The sequence below is a fragment of the Camellia sinensis genome, chromosome 13 (genome assembly GCF_055761805.1).
Source record: "Camellia sinensis isolate YWXY chromosome 13, ASM5576180v1, whole genome shotgun sequence".
NCBI lineage: Eukaryota > Viridiplantae > Streptophyta > Magnoliopsida > Ericales > Theaceae > Camellia > Camellia sinensis.
The window spans coordinates 36,821,931-36,838,538 of record NC_138973.1 but is presented as its reverse complement, the minus strand read 5'-3'; the positions used below and the strand labels follow the sequence as shown (position 1 = coordinate 36,838,538).

The 16,608-nt window shown below is 33.3% G+C and overlaps 1 non-coding gene across 1 annotated transcript; it reads right to left on the bottom strand.

Moving 5' to 3' along the window:
• Positions 1-529: 529 nt before the first annotated feature.
• LOC114265132 (uncharacterized) lies at positions 530-4,234 on the bottom strand. The gene is made up of 3 exons (XR_014348730.1): positions 3,761-4,234; positions 1,183-1,623; positions 530-722 (listed from the first exon to the last, which is right to left on the bottom strand). It is a non-coding gene; the product is annotated as an uncharacterized LOC114265132 (transcript).
• Positions 4,235-16,608: the final 12,374 nt, after the last annotated feature.

The window sequence follows — 16,608 nt, the reverse complement described above, 5'->3', positions numbered from 1 at the left end:
CGACAAAATATTTTGTCATTAAAGGAGAAATTAGAGACAAAAGTATTTTGTCATAAATATAAGAAATGGAGACAAAATAATTTTGTCACATTTAATATAAACGAAGACGAAAATTTTTTGTCAAAGAAGCTACCAATAGAGATAAAAACAAATTCATCATTAAAAATGATGAAATAATGTCAAAAAAAATTCGTCACACATTGAGGGTAATAGTGACAAAATGTAACAATATTTTTTGTCATGACAAATTCATTTAGCGACGAAATAAAGAATTTATGACAAAATTAATCATCCACCTAAGCCAAGCAAGAGACAAAAAAACCTTCTTTAGGGATGAAAAATTTTGTCAATAATTTCATAATATTTTTTTCCACATTATATACCTATTTTATCAAAATCTAAATTTTAGTTCAACAAATATGACCCTGTTCATGTTGAAACCTGTTGAATATAACAATTCCATCACAACTTAACCTAACCTGTTATCAACACATTTACGAATTAACAAAATGAAAATATACATTCATCATTACAAATAATTTCATCCTGATATAATAAAATAGTGAAATATCCACAAAATATCCAAAAGTTATAACTTGTTCAATTCCACCAAAAATCCAACAATAAGTAGTGTAACTGTATGTGTATCCTTATCAAACAAAAATGAACATTCAAACAAATTACATCATTGCTGCACGTCAAAAATGCCACCCCAATCCAATCTGCAAAAAAATAAATTAAAAGTTTTAGTAATATATCAATTATACAAAAGATTAAAAACATTAGTAACTCATCAATTTACAATTAGATCAATTATACAAATTATCCCTGTAACAGACTTTTTTTTAGATTATGAGAACAAAAAATTAATTTTAAGGCTAATTCACAAATGGTGCATCCCATTAATGTGCCGTAAGTTCATACAACTTATATTGGTCCCTCCTAAGGTGTTTCTATTGGTTCTTGTACAAATCTGTAGTTGTGTGATAATTTAGCATTTCGACAGCCTTTTTTCAAGCTTTAAGTATAGAGAAAAAAATATATTTTTTAGACTAATTCACAATTTATACATCATGTGCACCTGTACAAATTGGATGTCATATGCATGTTTCCATTACTTCCTAATTCTTCAAACATGTATTCTTTTATAAAATTTGTTATATTAAAGTTAATATACTTTACCAAGAAGTATGTCCACTTGTGGATGAGTTCCCTCAACTTCCAAAGTGTCCAGTGAATCCTTTGGTCCTCAAAAAGTTGACAACATCAGCCATTATCTCCCTTTGCTTCTTCTTACTCTCTTCAAGATCTTCTATTTTATTGTTCTGCATTTGTATTTGTTCCTTTTGTGTCTCTATTTGCATCTCATGGTCAGTACCTAAGAGAAGGGTTGTTTCACGCTTGGGCTTGGGGAATGGGTAGGAAGAACCTTCTTTGGGGTGAATAATCAGAGCACCATAGACTGTGGCTCTCAGCTACGAGCATTGGGCATGCCACCAGAGTGTCCCTTCCTGGCCTTGAATTGTGAACAGATAAGTGTAGCTCTTTCCAGGTCTAATTGGGCACTGAGTCACAAATTCTGGGCCGTCAGCCCATCCTATTCTCATTTGCCGAACACCACGCCTGAAGAAGAATAGAGTTAGTAAGTAGCATGGTTTTAAATGGTGGTATCAAGACATGTAATAGTATCGGTCACATTGTAATAATATCGGGAGTATCAAACAATATATAAAAGGAATATGATGACATAGCCCTGAATCTCTTAAAATCATAAAGAAACTCTCTAAAACTTAATGATGTGTGTTTTAAAACTGGCTACATATAGGAACATGAACACATGTCTCATGCACACAAGGTACCACATGTATTATTCTTCTTTTTTTCTCCTTTTAATCATGTCATTTAGGACCTGTTTTGATGCAGTTCTTTTATAAGTTAAGAAAATGGTAATCAAAAAGTGTAAATTAAAAACATTCATTTCTCTTTTTTAATTTATTTAAGTTATTCCTATCAAATAAAATAAAATTATACATTGATTTAAATATATATATATATATATATATAAGCCGCTTAAGTCTTAAATAAACTGCTCCAACCAGGATTTTTGAATAGGAAATTGATTAGATTAGATTAGATTAAAAACATTCATTGTTTTCTTTTTTGAAAAGAAAGATTAGACAAATGTAAAAAATCCAATTCTTTTAAATCAATTTTCATCACATCACATGTATTCTTTCTTTCTTTTTTTCTTTCTTTTTTCTTTTTTTAATTGTAGTACTAGAAAGCCAAGAAGTCATTTATAGAAGTTCAGTACTTCACTTGTGTAAGAGGTATAAAATTGCAAGCAAATGTAACTTTTTTTAGTAAGCCAAGTTGAACCAAATCTAACAATGCTGCTAAATGAAACCTCATGAAAATTTTAAACGTTGACTTGACATGTGTACTTCAAGGTTCAGTCATATACTTGATGATTAAGTAGCATTTGTCCTATTATTTTTTACTTAGTTGTGCTTAGACCAAAGGTAAACATGTTCAAAGACCTATAGTGTTACACCAAGCTTCATGATGCACTAGGAATCAACTCAAACTTTTGCAAAGGACTTTCAAGTTCAAGTGCACATGAGGTAACAGCAAAACCAATGTAGGACCGTTTAGATATAGAAATTCAAAAGACATAAATTTAGATGTATGCCTGTATGAATAAATAAGGTATATAGTATGGATATTGCAATCACACGTTCAAATTTTATAGATTTCTATCACCTAGATTTGAATTGTTTTTGGATCTCCGAAATGTGAATGCATTGAGGTTGTTTTAGATTGATTGGTCAGTTATTTATTCATACACTTTCTTGTTTTGATGCCAATTCAATTATTCCAAATATTGAAGATCCAATTTTTGAAGCTTCAATGTATTTTGATTTTGATGAGCATGATTTTAATTCCATGTTGGAAGTAAGAAAGTAGGGATATTGTTTGTAATGGAAGTGAAACTTTTGATGGGTTTTGACAGATTTTAGTTTATTCAATCAAAGGAGCTTTGGGTGTTGAAATCTAAGGTCAGCAGTGGATGATGAAAAGAAGAAGAAGTAAAACAAAGAAAAAGAAGAACAAGTAGAGTAAAACAACAGGTGATGTCACTGATGGCATTGGAGAATCAGCTAATGTAGATCAGAATCATGCCATTGAGCAGAATCATCGCAATCAACTTTTGGAGAGTGCAGATGTTCAAAATGATATGCAAAAAACAGATGTGGATCTGGATAGCTGTCATGCCAATGGTACTGAAGGAGTAAGTTTGGGTTAACTAAAATTACTTATTTCTCTAAACTCTGCTGAGTATCTTTTTGTTATGGCTCTCTGTTTTGGGGTTCTTTTTGTCATCATCTAGCAGCTGTTAATCTTTGGTTCCTTCTGCTAACTTTTAGTACTGGTATTAGCTGAAGCAGACAGAGAGGCAAGGGTATATAGTATGGATATTGCAATCACACCTAAAATACAGGCATACATAAATAAAAATCAATAAAATAGGTTTGCTAATTTTGAAGTAGAACACCAAAATTCAAAAGACATAAATTTAGATGTACATACAGAGTCGAATATATTATGCATAGATATATAAAACAATTAAGAATCAAATAGAATAAAAATACTTGATCAATTCACAAATGAAAAGGTTCGATTCAGATGTATTTATAGAGTGAGAGAGAGAGAGAGAGAGAGAGAGAGAGAGAGAGAGAGAGATTCATGTGACACCTACTTCTGCTCCATGGCCTTGCAGAACTCAGCCTCCTGCTGTGCCACCTACTTCTGCTCCACGGCCTTGGAGAACTCAGCCCCATACAATAAGTGCATGATCGCAACGTCATCGAGAACGAAGTTGAAATCCTTAGCACGACGAACCAAGCCCTGGCGAACCAATGCAGAGACACTGGGACACTCGGTGAGGAGCTGATCGGCGTTGAATTGAACGACAATGGCCTTGAGGACTTCGTTGCCAATCGAAGGAAGGACTTTATCGTCATATTCGAGGCCTAGGGTTTGGAAGATTCGGGGGAGTTGAGAGAACTCGGGGCGAGAGAGGACACGGAGGGTTAGGTTAACCATTTGGAGGTCCTTGGTGCCGGAGATGGAGGAGAAGATGTGGGGGCAAGTTTGGATGTCGAAGATGAAAGGGTTTTGGAGCCATGGGATGAGGGTTTGAGAGATTGAAAGAGAGAGGGATTTGTGAATAGCACGGATAATTATAAATATTTATATTTTTTTTTAGATTTTTTTTAATATATAAATTATGTTTTTTTAAGATTTTTTATAAAAATAATTTAACAATCTTATCACTAATTATAATGTATGAGAAAAGTTGAAAAAGGTACTGCAGTAACTATACACAGATTGTATCTATAATTATTTGTATGAGGGGATTTTGAATGCTAATAAAGGGATTTTGACCAAATCAATAAATGCAGGCATGCGAATAGACATGTGGATTGAAAAAAGTTAATAAATGCTGATCAGGGAATTTTGACCAAATCAATAAATGCTGTGTTTTTTTTAATAAAAAATTTAGAAAATTCAAATTGGGATTATTTAGAGCCATTGAACAAACTACAATCACATTTTTCTTTTTGTGAGTTAACTTCAATTATATTAAAAAATCAAATTATAAACAAAAGGAAATAATTTCAATCATACAAATCACAATTTTTTTAATGCTATCTAATTACAATGACATTTTTCTCATAATAAAAAAAATAATTGAAAAAAATAACCATTAAAATAGTAAATAAAAAAGATTATTTAAAACCATTGAACAAACTATTCTTTTTGTGAGTGTTTATGTTTATCTAACTTCAATCATATTATAAAATAAAATTATAAACAAAAGGAAATAATTTCAATTATACAAATCACAATTTTTTTAATGCTATCTAATCATCATCAATAATTAAAACAACACAATAATTTATTTTTCAAAAAACATATAGTGAGTTAAAAAGATCAATTACAATTTTTTTTGGGGTCAAAATAGTATCTAATTATCATCAATAATTGGTACATGATGTGATCCTAATGAGTATAATCCATTTTGTTTTTCAAAAAACACAGTGTGTTAAAAATCAAATCACAAATTAAGTGAATTGATAGTTAAAAAAACACAATAATTTTTTTTTTCAAAAAACACAGTGAGTTAAAAAAATCAATACAATTTTTTTTTCAAAATACAATCTAATCATTATCAATAATTGGTACTTTAAAAATCAAATCAGAAAAAAATTAAATCAAATCACAAATATATTTATTCTATCTAACTAAAATCATATTTTTTTCATAAATAATTGTAAAGAAAAACCATTAAAACAGTAAATAAAATATTAAATCACTTTAAAAAAAAAAGAACCATTGAACAAACTACAATCACATTACATTTTTTTCGTAATAAAAAAAATAAATAAATGATAAAAAGAACTATTGACTAACTAAAATCACATTAAAAAAAAACCATTGAACTAACTACAATCACATTTTTTTTCTTTGTGAGTGTTTATGTTTATCTAACTTCAATCATATTAAAAATAAAAATAAAATAGTAAATAAAAAGATTAAATAACATTAAAAAAAAACCATTGAATTAACTATAACAATTATATTAAAAAAAAGAGTCATTGAACAAACTACAATCACATTACATTACAATCACATTTTTTTCTTTGTGAGTGTTTATGTTTATTTAACTTCAATCATATTAAAAATAAAATTAAAATAGTAAATAAAAAGATTAAATAACATTTAAAAAAAAAACCATTGAACTAACTACAGCAATCATATTTAAAAAAAGAGCTATTGAACAAACTACAATCACATTACATTTTTTCCATAATAAAATAAATAAATGAAAAAAAAAAACTATTACACTAACTATAATCACATTTAAAAAAAAAATCATTCAACTAATTATAATCACATTTTTCTCTTTGTGAGGGTTTATGCAGAAGTGAGAAATCAAGCAGAAGAAAATAAAAAGGAGACTCACTGTTTGCAATACGTATGTGAAAAGTTAAAAAGAGTATGTAAATTGGAGAAGTTAAAAAGACTTGGAAGAATTTAATAAGTGCTAAGTTTTTTTTTCAAAAAAAATCAAAAATATTAAGAAATTAAGGTTCAGATATTGAAACTCCCACAAAACTTATGGATTAGAGATAGATATAAATAAATAGATAGATATAGATATAGATATTTATATTTGTTTCAAATTTTTTTTAATAAATAAATTATTTGTTTTGGAAAAGGTACTGTAGTAATTATGAGACAAGTCAAAAAAGTCTTGTAGGTTGAGAGAAGTTAATAAATGCTGAGGTTAATTTTTTTTTTTTAAAAAAAAACAAAAAATTAGAACATTAGGATTGGCATATTGGAGCTCCCACAGGCCTTGGGGGTTAGAAACCCCCTTTTGCTTAATATATAGTATAGATTTTTTTTAATATACAAATTATTTGTTTTGGAAAAGATACTGTAGTAATTATGAGAGAAGTCAAAAAAGTCTTGTGGGTTGACCAAATTAATAAATGCTGAGTTTTTTTTTTAATAAAAAATTTAAAAAATTCAGATTGAGATATTAAAGCTCCCACAGGGCTTGGGGTTAACAATCCCCTTTTGCTTAATATATAGTATAGATATAGATATAGATAGATAGATGTAGATATAGATATAGATAATATAATATAGATAGATAGATGTGTTGAAATTTTCAAGGAATATTTTTTATGCTGGTCTTTAATGCATTAAAGTTTAATTATGAGGGGGTTTTGACCAAATCTCCCAAAAGGCATGGGGATTGGAAGAAATTAACAAATGCTGAGTTTTTTTTTTTTTAATCAAAAAATTAGAAAATTAGGATTAAGATATTAGAGCTCCCACAAGGCTTGTAGGTTAAAAATCCCATTTTCTTTAGATAATTGTGTTTACAATTATCTATATATGTGAATTGCGATTTTTAAATGTCTTTTTTTTTTTTTTAGATGTCTTTTTTTTTCCTTTTTTATATTATATTAAAGTTTAATATTTTGATAATAATCATATGTGTTAGACTTTTCAAGGAATTAAATGTCTTTTTTTATTATATTATATTAAATTTAATATTTTGATAATAATCATATATGTTGAACTTTTCAAGAATTTTTTTTTTATGCTTGTTCTTAATGCAGTAAAGTGTTATTATGAGGGATAATAATCATATATGTTGGGACTTTTCAAGGAATTCATGTGTTGGATTTTAAAGAATTTTTTTTTATACTTGTTCTTAATGCATTAAAGTGTTATTATGAGAGTAAGACTTGGAGGTTGGAAGAAGTTAATAAATGTTAAGGTTTTTTTTTTTAAATTAAAAAATCAAAAAATTTAGATTGGGAGATTGGAGCTCCCACAAGGCTTGGGGTTAAAAACCCCCTTTTGCTTAATATATAGTATATATATATATATATATATATAGATAGATATAGATATAGATAGATAGATATAGATCGATAGATAGATAGATATAGATATGGCACATGCCATTTATACGACACAAGGACCAAAGTACCGGGACAACTACTGCAATTTGCTCTCATCTAAATTAAAGGGATTTAATTAGTGAAAAAATGTTTTTGTCTTCTTAAATACAAGAACAGAGAATTTATTATTGGTGATGAAATATTTTTGTCTTCCACAACATAATCTTATGAAACGAAAAATATATTCGTTGTGCAATCAATTAGAATTTATTAGTGACTAAATATTTTCATCTCCCACAACTTATTCTTCCAAGACAAAAATATATTTGTTGCCCATTTAATAGAAAGATGAAACGACATCGTTTGCATGATGGAGTGTTTATTGGTGACGAAATATATTCGTCTTCCATAACTTCTCATTCCTAGACAGAAATATATTTGTCGCCTAATAAATGGAAATATGCAACGACATCATTTAATAGGTTGGAAATTTATTAGTGACGAATTACGTTCGTCGCAAAAAATATATATATTTTGTGACAAAAATGTTCGTCTCCAATCAGCTAAAATAATTCGCGCCAAAGCAAATGAAATTGGCGCCTAAATTTTGCAGATGAATTTTTTTTTGGTCTCCTATACGTTTGAGAAAAAATAAAATAAACGACAAAATTAATATTTTATCATCTTTGGGTTAAATTTTAAGACAAAAAAAAAAATTTCGTCACCAAATTTTGTGACAATAGCCTGGATTTCTTGTATTTTGTTTCCTTGTTTAATTATTATTATTATTATTTTCATATTGTGGTGAGGGGTTTACTATGAGAAAGAATAATAGCTTTGCACAAAATGTCTTCTTGAATAATAATGTTTGCATGCACAAACGGCGAGAATAGAGGAGCTTCAGTGCGAAATAGAATAGATGGTTTATAGAGATTGTTTTCTTGAGTCACAACTTCAATACTTGTGAGAGAGGAGACTCAAGTGCGAGATAGAAATGAGGGTTTGTAGAGGGTGTCTTTTCGGGTCACGACTTTAGTATTTGTATGTGTGTGAAAGTAAGTGATTAAGGTGAGACTGATCTCTTAGTTTCTAACGACATTTTAATAAAGAGAAATAATTAGTGATAAAATATTTTCGTCTCAAACTCATATGTTCGTTGCCTAATCAACAAAAATACAAAAACAACGTTGTGTGGGGATGAACAATTTATTAGTGATGAAATATTTTTGTCTCCTTCAACTTAACCTTATGAGACGAAAATATATTCGTCGCACAATCACTCAAAATGCAACACAACACATGAAGAATTTATTAACAACGAAATATTTTCGTCTCCCAAAATATATCCTTCCGAGACAAAAATATATTTGTCGCCTAATTAACAAAAAGATAAAATGAGCATGAAGAGTTTATTGGTGACGAAATATTTTTGTCTTCCATAACTTATCCTTCCCAGCCAAAAAATATATTTGTCACCAAATAAATAAGAAAATGAAACGACATCGTCTAATAAGTTTCGAATTTAATGGTGACGAATTCCTTTTGTCGCAAAAAACTTTAAAATTTGTGACAAAAATGTTTGTCTCCAATGAGCTAAAATAATTGGAGCCAACAAGAAAAAAAATTGGAGCCTCTTTTTTTTCTGATGAATTTATTTTTTCGTCTCCTACAGTTTTGAGAAGAATTAAAAGAAACAACAAAAGTAATATTTGGTCATGTTTGGGTTACATTCTAAAACGAAAATAAATTTTATCACCAAATTTTAAAAATTAATTATTGAAAACTCCATACTAAACAAGATAATGTTTTCTATTAATTTTGAAAATTACAAATTTTTTATTATTTGTTTCTCTGTATTTTTTCTCACAAAAAAAATGGCTACATTAATTATCTTTCTTTTTTTTTTTTTTTTTTGTGGAGAGAGGTTTTGACCTTTGATTTTTCTGAAATGGGTGTTCTAGACCGAAAGGGTAGAGTTGGTTCAGACAATGAGAAAATTAAAAGTGCTTGCGTACATAGGGTGCCTTATTGGATAATAGCTTCAATGCTGGCATGCACGAAGGGCTTAAGTGTGAGACAGAAGAGAGGGGCTTTTGCGCGAAATAGAAGAAATGGTTTATAGAGTGTCTTCTTGAGTCACAACTTCAATACTTGTGAGAGAGGAGTAGACTCAAGTGCGTGAGAGAAATGAGGGTTTGTAGAAAGTGTCTTCTTGGGTCATGACTTCAAGGTCCGTGTACATGAAAATGAGTGATAAGCGTCAGAGTGTATCTCTTGCGGTCACCGTTTCAATGCTTCGAAACACAAAACCATGGCATTTTAATAAAGAGAAATGATTAGTGATAAAATATTTTTGTATCCTTCAATACCAGAACAAAGAATTTATTATTGGTGATGAAATATTTTTGTCTTCCACAACTTAACTTTATGAGATGAAAAATATATTTGTCACGCAATCAATTAGAATTTATTAGTGACGAAATATTTTCGTCTCCCACAACTTATTCTTCTGAAACAAAAATATATTTGTCGCCTATTTAATAGAAAGATGAAATGATATTGTCTGCATGATGGAGTGTTTATTGGTGACGAAATATTTTCGTCTTCCTTAACTTATCATTCCCAGACAAAAATATATTTGTCGCCTAATAAATGGAAATATACAACGACATCTTTTAATAGGTATGGAATTTATTGGCGACGAATTACGTTCGCCACAAAAAAAAATTATATTTTGTGACAAAAATGTTCGTCTCTAATGAGCTAAAATAATTCGCGCCAATGCAAATGAAATTGGCGCCTCATTTTTGCACACGAAATTTTGTTTTTGTCTCTTATACTTTTGAGAAAAATTAAAACAAACGACAAAATTAATATTTCGTCATCTTTGGCTTAAATTTTAAGATAAAAAAAAATTCGTCACCAAATTTTGTCACAATAGCCTAGATTTCTTGTATTTTTTTATTGATTTTAAGCATTTGGTGACGAAATTTGGTTTTCCTCTCTAAAAATAATACATTTGGAGACGAAATTATTTCCTCTCTAAATTTTTTTACAATGGTGACGAAAAATTTCATCTCCAAAATGGCGCCAAATCTTCCACCACAATTTCCAAGGGCGGGAAATTGTTTTGTGACGAAAAATAAAATTTAGAGACGAATAAAATTTTCGTCACCTATTGTTTTATTTGATTTTAAGTATTTGGTGACAAAATTTGGTTTTCGTCTCTAAAAATAGTACAATTGGAGGCGAAATCTTATTTTCATCACTAAAACATGTATATTTGGAGACGAACTATTTTTTCGTCACGCGTTTTTGTCACCATAGACCTTTTTTGTTGTAGTGTTCTTGGAATTAGAAAATATGGATGAAACTAGAATTTTGGCATTAAATAGCATTCTTTTCCAAAAGAAGAAAGCAGCTAAAAACTATAATAAGAAAGTCAAGAACATTAGCTTTGATGAAGGTGATTTGGTGTGGAAGACAATACTCCCAATAGGAATTAAAAGCCATAAGTTTGGCTAATGGTCACCTAATTGGGAAAGACCATATCAAGTTCATAGAGTTTTGCCTTGGGGAGCATACCATTTGAGAAATTTGAATGGGTATGTACACCCTAAGAAAATTAATGGCAGGTACTTGAAGCCTTATTATCCAACTGTATGGGAAACACAAGGAGTATAGTAATTTCTAAACAAGAGAAGCATGAAAACACTTAAATAATAAATAAAGAATTCATTTCATAAGGAGTTAAGTACATGCAGCCATAGATTTGCCCAAAAGTTAGTACAATGTTCCAGTTGTTCCCTTACAAATGATTCTTTACTCTTAAGAGATGGGAACAACTGAATGGCTATAGTCATCTCCTGCCTTCAATCAGCTAGTCCTTGGTTGGTGATTTGTAGCTTTGTGGCAGTTCGATCCAAAGCCAGGTTAACTGCTGATAACTCTTCCTCTAGTTGAGCTTTCTTCTCCAAAAGTTGGGCTAGAAATTGGAAGACAGAGGAATGTTGTTCTTTCAATTCAGACATTTCAACATGTATATGGGAAACAAATTCCTGGTCTCTCAACAATTTCTCCTCTGCAGCTTTGGCAACATGGCAGGTGTTGACATAAAAGTCAATAGTAGCTGCTGCCTGAGACAAGTGACTTGAAATGGCCATGTTGGATTGCTCAATGAACTTGTAGCACTGGAGGAAACCATTCTTGATAATAGGTCTTTGCAAGGCTTCGAATGGGATCCTCGAGAACAATGTCAGCAACTCTGAACAGATGCCCAAATCCAGTGAAGGTGAGGAGGCCCTATTGATGGTTGAAGAGCAATCAAAGATTTCCAAGAGAGAATCAACCAGAACCAATGGCTTAGTTTCATTACTGGTTGTTAGAATGGTAGAAGGCATGTCAAAATCAAAGTACGAAGGTGCTCCAAATCGGGCCATGACGGTGGCCTTCCGTTTCAACTCTTTGTTCTCCGCCTTCAGCGTGCAAATCTCTACTTGGGCATCTTTGTACATGCGCTGGAGCAGAGAGAGTTGGGAGTTCAATTGTTGTACCTCACTTGTTATATTCTGTAGCCGGTGAGACAAGTTAGTGATTGTAGTCATGATCTCCACACATGATTTCAGCGTATAATGGTTGGCCTCAATATCAGATTGAGCAGCCATTATTTGCTCGACGGATAGCATAGGAAAATTAAGAGGAGTAAAAGTAGGAGTAGGGGCACTCGGCCCAGCAGAACTTATGGGATTGTTCAGGTCCAGAAACAGAGTAAGGGGACGAGATGAGGAGGCCATGGATTAAAGGTGAGAGGTTTGAGTTGCAGAGAAATAACAGAGAATAGATTGAGTTTTGGCCTCCTTCGTTCAATCTCTCTTTTTCTCTCTATGGGGAAGAAGAAACAGAAGAGAGTGATGAAGAAGAATAAGCTGGAAGAGAATGATGAAGAAGAAGGAGAAATGAGTGATTAAGAAGAAGACGGAAGATACTAATTAAGAAGAAGACGGAAGAGAAGAAGACAAAGAAGGAGAGAGCCGAGGCAATCGGTAATCGAGGAAGTCCGCTTTGTTAGCCAGCCGACGCAAAAGCAAGAATGCGGGTCAAACGCAGTTTTCGAAGGAAGAGAAAGAGGCGGGAGAGTTGTATGCATATACATATATGAATTGTATATCTATGTATTATATATATTTGTTAGCATATTTGGTCACAAGAATGGCTTGGGTTCAGTAGTTTGGCTCAGTGTTGAGGATTGAAACGTTAAGCCTGAGGTCAGAGGTTCGAGCCCCCATAGCAACAAGTGTTTCTTTTGTTTTGTTTTGGTTTTTTTTTTTTTTTTTTTTTTGTATATGTGTTTCGTATACCTATATATACATTTGTTTGAATATTTTGTCACAGGAGTGGCACGGCTCAATGGTTGAAAGAGCAAGAGACTAAGCCTGAAGAGAGGGGTTTGAAACATCGTATCCCCACATCCATGCATTTTGAGTTTTTCCTTTCTTTTTTTTTTGCGTGTTCGAGAGGAAGATATTCTTAAGATTGCGTTTTGAACACGTTATGGCCGCTATGAATTCGTAGTGATGCCATTCGGCCTAACCAATGCACTGGTTAGCTTATTTTATGGGTCATTTGGGGCTAGTTGATATTCCTTCCTCGGGAGTTCGTTTTACATGGACAAATAATAGAGTTGGTCAAGAGGTCACTTGTGAAATATTAGATCATGCTATGGCTTCGTTAGAGTGGATGACATAATTCAGGACTGCTTCCTTGTTGGCTCTTCATATTCAGCGGTCGGATCATAGGCCTATTTTACTTGATACTACACCATGTGCGAATACAAAATGGAGAGGTGCTCGCTTTGAAGCCTCTTGGCTAATGGATTATGAGGTTGCATTCTCCATGTGGGGCTTGAAAGCTCCAGGGTCTGATGGTATGATAGCTGTGTTTTATTAGCGTAATTGGGGTGTGGTGGGTAACTCTATTCGAGAGTTGGTGCTTTCGGTTCTTAATTCAGGCGTTATGCCTACAAAGTTGAATCAAACCTTACTGGTTTTGATCCCTAAGACCACAAGTCCTCAGACAGTTAATGACTTTAGACCGATTAGTTTTTGTAATGTTCTTCATAAAATTATTGCAAAGGTGCTCGCTAATAGATTGCATATTGCCTTATCTCACTTGATTTAGCCTTATCAAAATGCATTTGTTGGGGGGTAGATTAATTTCTGATAATATCCTTATAGCCCATGAGTTGGTGGATTTTAACGTAAGAAAAATAGGGGAAAGAATTCGTATTTTGGACTTAAGTTGGACATGAATAAAGCTTACAATCGTGTGAGTTGGGATTTTTTTGTTAAAGGTTATGGGGATTATGGGCCTTAGTAATAGTTTGATTAACTTAATTTCTCAGTGTTTCTCTACCGTATCTTTCTCTATTTTGCTTAATTCTAATCATTCAGATTGGTTTCAACCTCAATGTGGATTGCATCAAGGAGATCCTCTTTCTCCATAATTATTTTTGTTGGTTATGCAAGCCGTTTCTGCAAGGTTTCAGAATTTGGAAGGGCAACAGGTGTGTAGGGGTATTGCTCTTATTCTTAATAGCCATTTAGTATCCCATTTACTCTTTGCGGATGACTGTTTGATTTTTATGCCTTTTGTGCTAGAGGAGGTTTGGGTGTTGAAATAGTTTTTGGAGGCTTTTTGTTGTCAATTTGGACTTAAGATTAATTTCTTCAAATCTGAATTGTTTGTAAGTCCTCATATGTTGTGGAAGGATAGGATATTCAAAGAGACGTTGGGCATAAAAATCCTCAAAAAACCTGGAGTGTATTTGGGCTCCTCATTGAATTTTGCAGGGCGCAAAGCGAATCTTTTTAATAATATTCTTTCTAGATTCTGTTGGGATCTGGGATCTCGCCCAAGACCTTATAAAATCATAGCAAGCAAAAAAAACACACCCACACTCAAGGAGACACCATATTTAATGTGGTTCGGCCTCAATGCCTACGTCCACGGGAGAGTAGCCGGTTATCACTATAACAATGGGGAGATTACAGAAAGATTACAATAGAGGATGAGCTCACACTCTCCTCACTCACCCACTCACCCTTCTCCCTCGCTCACACTGAGAGAGACGGTCTCTCCGCCTCACATCTCTCACCCTCTTTGGTTGCTCTTTCTCTCTCTCTCTCAACTCTCCTCTCACCCTCTTCATTTATACACATTACAGGTGAGATGGATAGGCTAGCCTTGCATCATGGCCAATTGTCTTGTGCGTTGGCTTCACATGGCCAGCTTGTGCCAATATGTTGCAGCACATGAGAATCACCTTTGTAGGTTGGCAAACTTAACTTTGTAGGTTGGCAATTGTGAAGGGAATCACCCCTCACATGGGGTGATATCTAACAAATCACCCCCTCAACCCATGTGAGGTGATCCAGGTGTAACAAGCCCGCGGGGGACCTCGCTACAGCTCGAACTCGATTCGTGTCACGGTTCTAAGTCTGAACCAAAGAGTCCAAATCCGGCAAATCGTTTTGAGAAAACAGATTTTTTGAAAGAAGTACCAAACATGGACTGCTTTGCCTGATTTTTTAGGAAACCCTGACTCGGTGCCAAAAGGCCACGTGTCCGTCATCACCAAAGTTGCCTCGGCTCGGGAACTTGGGTACGATTGGGGAAGGTCACTTCGTGAGCACCCCTGCTTGCCCAATCAAAGATCTGCCTCTACTAACCGTGATATCTATTTTTGAAAACATTGTGAGTTCTTATTCCGGTTATTAGCCTAGGTTACTATGTGATGCGCGCAGCATACAAGCATAGACTGAGTCGCCTGAATTGGAACAAAACATTTCATGTTCACTTTTTTTGGAAATGGTTTGCTACCCGCAGGTAGGCTTGAAATGCAGATTTTGCCACCCGCAGGTGGGCTTAGAAAAGATGATTTTGCCACTATCTAGTGGGCTTGAAACAAATAGTTGATGATTTATTCCAATTCAAGTAACCCAACCTCCACCCACAGGCATTCAGGCAGTTATATCACATAAGCAATTAGCCTCATGGTAAGCATGCTATTCATGGCAGTCACTCACACGCATGCAAGGATGCTAAAGCATAAAACTCACCGAGTACTCAAAGCCAAAACAGAAACTCATTAGAAATCATGCATGAATCCTAAGTATACAGAAATGCCTAATGCAACACATGCAAAAATGCAACTATAGCAGGCTCGACTACTCTAAACATGGCATATGGAATGCTACAGCTAACATGTATTCAAGTTGAAATTGAAAGTACAATGCAGTTAGTATGATGCGCCGAGCCCGGTGCATGCAATACAGATGAATGAATGCAAACATGCTATCATACTGTATGTTAATTGAAATATGCCCTAATCTAACCATCATAAGCGGATAAATAAAAGGGAGAAAGACGTGGGGTTGGAAGACATACAACACACACACGCACACTTATTACAATTATGCCCTCGCGCAGAGGGTCCGAATAAATAATACAGTCCCAAATGAAAGAATAGTACAGTCCAAATATTACAGTCCGAATAATATACAAATTCCTAATTAATTAATGAATTAACTAAGAAAGTAAATAAAACTGGCATGCAAGCCAGGGACTGCCTTGCTTCTGATGGATGATGCATGTCCGGGTTGTCTCGCGCGGAAATCCACCGGGATGCCCCAATTAGCCTCTGTTTAGCAGTTATTCTTGGAAAGCGTGCCGAGCTCCGAAAAGTTGTTGATTCTTCATTTTGCTGCAACAGAGAGTAGAAAGGGGCATAGCAATGTATTTTCACAGATATATGCATGTCTCGATCCTCGTGTCACCAATCATGCATACCGAGGCATGATGGCCGAGGAGTTGAAATGCACAATTCAATATAGGATGAATGCACATGAAAACACAGCTAACACCTAACTCCATCATGGATAATCCGGAGTGTCGGTGACTGGGGAATTGAGATACATTCCGTTACTCGGAGTACGAAATGCGCCTCGTTTCCCGTGCCCGAGCTAACTCCTATTCCGAACACAATGCAATATGCATGATATGCATGAAATGCAACTAAGATACAGTCTTAACATACACAATGCTATGGGAATGAGATGCC